This window comes from Barbus barbus, assembly GCF_936440315.1.
Source record: "Barbus barbus genome assembly, chromosome: 2".
Lineage (NCBI taxonomy): Eukaryota > Metazoa > Chordata > Actinopteri > Cypriniformes > Cyprinidae > Barbus > Barbus barbus.
Genome location: NC_136730.1, coordinates 7697870 through 7703010, shown reverse-complemented (window position 1 = coordinate 7703010; position 5141 = coordinate 7697870).

Here is a 5141-nt window from a genome sequence, read left to right as displayed (position 1 = left end):
ATATAATGGTTCTTGGCGCTGTGCTGGTACTAATGAGCCTATACCGGGGCACCATGTAGCCTAAAGAAAAAACTCCATTCTCTCCTTTCATGTTGAACCTTCAACATTTTCATAAAACTGTTGATCACTCACAGGTCCTCTTTTGCATCAGTAATGTCTTTGACATTTCAGGCACAAATGCAGCTGTTTAGTTTGTAGTCCTAGAACCCAGAAGAGTATTAATGTTTTCCAGTCATGGGTTTGATCCTAAACCTGTCAGTTTTGGATTTATGAGTAAATTAAACTCTGTGGTTAACATTACTTTAAGAAAGTTTTATCTTTTGTTTGTTAATTTCACACACTTATCCAAATTTTGAAGCTGTTGTTTTTTTTTTTTTCACATTGGCCTACTTTTATTTTTAGTTTTTTCAAAGTTTTTAGTTTTAACAAAGTTTTTTCGTTCTACTTCCCAAATAAGTTCAACAAGTACCACAAGAGTTAACCAATCAAACAACAATTGTAGTCCTTACAAAGCAAATAGCAAAGAAAAAATACCATGCCAGCATCTACAACTGAATTATAATTGTGTGTAGTTCAAACAAAATCCACTAAAAATGTTAGAAATTGAAATACAGTGGTGAAGAATTAGCCTTCTGGGGTTGGCCTACAATTTGACGGCTCTGATAAATGATTGGCGTACTGTAGTAATCGACCATAGACATGTATAGACACCCTTTTCGACCGCTCCAGGCACGTAGATGCGGCCGCCATCTTGGAACAGTATTTTTGACGTCATTCACCATACTGTAGGTTCCCACAGAGCCGCTGAGCCGTTCTGTGCATGATTGTGGCATCTTTCGAATATTCAGTGATTACTATGGTGAATGACGTCAAGTATACTGCTGCAATATGGCGGACGGCTTACGTATATAGCGGCCCATAGAAACAGTCGCTAATGAGGCATCTAGTATATCTGTGGTAATCGACCCTTTGCAAAGACTCACCCCCTTTCCACACCGCACATTAAACAAGTATAAAACAAAGACTCAGCTTCACAATTGTATTTTTTAAGAAATCCCAACGATAAATACAGTTTTGTGGCTCTTTAATGTGTCACTGTAGCGCCTCAGTTAAAAGCGGCAAGTGAATTGATCACCTCTTCCTCTTTACTAGTTATAGCATGAAATAAACATTAAAACATCTAGTTCAACCGCGGAAAGACAATAAGATACACAACTTTTTTCATGTTCAAGACCACCGATGTTAATCTACTCTTATGTCTGGTTCGTTTGTTAGACAAATTGGCAGATTCTGTGTTATGATTGGTCAGATCAACTCCCTGTGAAGGGTCAATTGATCCGCAGCTAGTGTTGTTAAACTCATTGCGGCGTTCAGCGCAGAAACTTGGTGTGTTACAAACGTAACTGAAGGGCACTTCGGAGCGAAAGCAATCATGGCTGCCATTTTGAAGGGTCGTTCCAAACCGAAGTGCTCAAAACTGGCCACTTCAAAGGGCCCTTTGGAATGAAGGATTTCGAAGGATACGACTGCTGGACACTTCGGCACCCCATGATTCTTTGCGCTGATTCTTTTCCTGATGACAGCGCCTCCATATGGGCACGGGATGATGACCATACAGAAGGCCACTTCAACACTGTAAAAAAAAAAAAAAAAGTTTAAGGCAACCAGCTTCAGCAGATTTTTGATTTTTCCCAACTTCCTGTTAAGCTGGTTGCCTTAAATGTTTAAGTTCTCTCAACTTTTGATTTTTTTACAGCACTGTAAAAAAATAAAATAAAATAAGTTGAGCAAACTTGAAAAGTGTGTTTTAGGCTTTCATGGCCTTGTATTTTGTCTGAAGATGTATAATCTGAAGTTGCTATTGTATGGTCTTTCGAGATTTTCTCGCACTCACGTCTTTATTCAGCCTACTCAAGGATATAGAGCACAATTAGTTGTTTCTGTCTGAAACCCACCCGTGCTCATCCTGTTGAATGGACAGTTTCACTACTTGCGGCTGGACCTTTTTCACAGGGCCTACGTCATCTGAAGTTCATGCGTAGCTGATGGAAAATGGCAGCATTTTTCCCCTTGCTTGCGTTAGTCAGTCTCAGACAACGGTTCAGTCAGCAGCGCCCGTTACTTCAACACTGGACCTGTTTTGAGTGGCACGAGGCCAGTTTCTGAGAGCGAAATCTGAATATAACTGTTCAAATGAAAGCATCCCCACCCTGTCCGTCTAACTAGTGCCTGAGCCCACAAATCTATATTTAGAAGCATACAAACTCTGAAAATACAGTTTACACCCCTGAGTTGAACAGCGACTTTGTGTGGAATGTGTGGCCTATTTATTGTAGGCCTTTTAATGAGCTAATGTCATGCTGACAAGGGAAGCTATAGGATCATATGAGCCGGTTACATATGCAGTCTAAACACTGAATTTAGATCAAAACGGATAGGCACTGTATACGTTTGATAAACGCAATGATTCTAGATGTATAAACACTTTTGGGTTTCTTATATATCTAAACATGTTTATATTGTTACATAAAAACACCTCTTGTTCAGCCATAAATCTTTAACAATAACCCAAGAATAAAAGGTCTTAGAGTTTACTGTATCATTACATTTTAAAGGAACAGTATCATAGGCTACCAAATGGTTTAAAAGGTTTACCCAAAAATGAGAATTACCAACATTATTTAATGCCTATTTTTTTTATCTCCCATATTATGGAAGTCAGTGGTTACCAACAACTTTTTGGTTACCAGCATTCTTCAAAATATCTAAAAGAAAGAAACTCATACAAGTTTGGAACAACTTGAAGTTGAATAAATGATGGCGTAAGCTTCATTTTTGGGTGAATAACTTCTTAAAGTTATTGTAAACTTCAAAATATTCAACTTCAGTTTGTTTTTTTAATAAGTGTTGGCCAGCTGACTTACATTTTTAAGACTTGAACTCTATAAAAATGTGTTGTTCGTTCAAGGTTATTCAGCTTTTATATTAATAATAGTCGAATATAGGCCTACGTCATTGTGGAATGATTCAGGAAAGTACCCACGGAATGTGTGAGGGAGAAATAGTTTAGTCACTTCATCAGTTCAAGTTAATATTAAACACCATAATGAACGTCATGTTACAAGTAATAATGAAAGTAACTGTAAAACCAGCTGTCATGAGTCAGCCTTTGAATATATGTTTCTGCAAAATAATAATTCAAATGACGATGTGCGTAGACCTAGATATGGATATGTAGGCTATAATAACAAGCGTCTAACATTAAACACATTTTAATCTACTATTTTAAAATGAAAGGTTAGTTTGCAAAGGTTTGTTTACCATACAATTGTTTTTTTATTAAAGAACAACGATTGAACATTACAAAAATATTAACAAATAAATCCAGATGCACAAAATATAAGAGCAATCTTAAACTGTAGAACAGAAATAACCACATAGGAAAACATCAACAGAAACAATTAAACAATAGTTCAAGTTTTCTTCCTTATTCCTTAGGACATATTCAAAGATTGCAGTGGGGGAGCTATACCAGAAAACAAAATTCTCCATGAAATCTAACAATATGAAATTATTTTTGTTATTAATTTGCATTAGAGACTTTTTCAAAGCTTCCATTTCTGATAAAAATAGATTACACTTTGGTATGCATTTCGCAAATTTCTGTTTATGAATATAATATTTACCTTGCAAAATGTAAAAGTTAATGACGTTCATTTTAATTTTGTGTGAATAAGTACAAATAACATCTTTTAAAGATAGCATATAATGAACATTTCTTTGCAGAAATAGAACATCAGAAAATCTAAGAGACAAATAAACATCAAGAACTTTGTTAAAGTCACCAGCAATTATTATAGAACGCCAGCTGAATTATTTGACCCATGACTAAAATAAATCCCATCACCCCATTGAGCTTTTCCCTTTGAATTTAGTGTCAGCGTCAGAAGAATGCGTCTCTTGTAAAAATTAAAATATGCATTACAACATCTACAAAACAGGAAAATAGCCTTTTTTTGTACAATTATTGGAATGTGGTCAAAGCCTTCTTTGCCATATACAGGTCCTTCTCAAAAAATTAGCATATTGTGATAAAGTTCATTATTTTCTGTAATGTACTGATAAACATTAGACTTTCATATATTTTAGATTCATTACAACACAACTGAAGTAGTTCAAGCCTTTTATTGTTTTAATATTGATGATTTTGGCATACAGCTCATGAAAACCCAAAATTCCTATCTCAAAAAATTAGCATATCATGAAAAGGTTCTCTAAACGAGCTATTAACCTAATCATCTGAATCAATTAATTAACTCTAAACACCTGCAAAAGATTCCTGAGGCTTTTAAAAACTCATTACTCAAAACCGCAATCATGGGTAAGACTGCCGACCTGACTGCTGTCCAGAAGGCCATCATTGACACCCTCAAGCAAGAGGGTAAGACACAGAAAGAAATTTCTGAACGAATAGGCTGTTCCCAGAGTGCTGTATCAAGGCACCTCAGTGGGAAGTCTGTGGGAAGGAAAAAGTGTGGCAGAAAACGCAGCACAACGAGAAGAGGTGACCGGACCCTGAGGAAGATTGTGGAGAAGGACCGATTCCAGACCTTGGGGGACCTGCGGAAGCAGTGGACTGAGTCTGGAGTAGAAACATCCAGAGCCACCGTGTACAGGCGTGTGCAGGAAATGGGCTACAGGTGCCGCATTCCCCAGGTCAAGCCACTTTTGAACCAGAAACAGCGGCAGAAGCGCCTGACCTGGGCTACAGAGAAGCAGCACTGGACTGTTGCTCAGTGGTCCAAAGTACTTTTTTCGGATGAAAGCAAATTTTGCATGTCATTCGGAAATCAAGGTGCCAGAGTCTGGAGGAAGACTGGGGAGAGGGAAATGCCAAAATGCCTGAAGTCCAGTGTCAAGTACCCACAGTCAGTGATGCTGGTGTTGGTCCACTGTGTTTTATCAAGGGCAGGGTCAATGCAGCTAGCTATCAGGAGATTTTGGAGCACTTCATGCTTCCATCTGCTGAAAAGCTTTATGGAGATGAAGATTTCATTTTTCAGCACGACCTGGCACCTGCTCACAGTGCCAAAACCACTGGTAAATGGTTGACTGACCATGGTATTACTGTGCTCAATTGG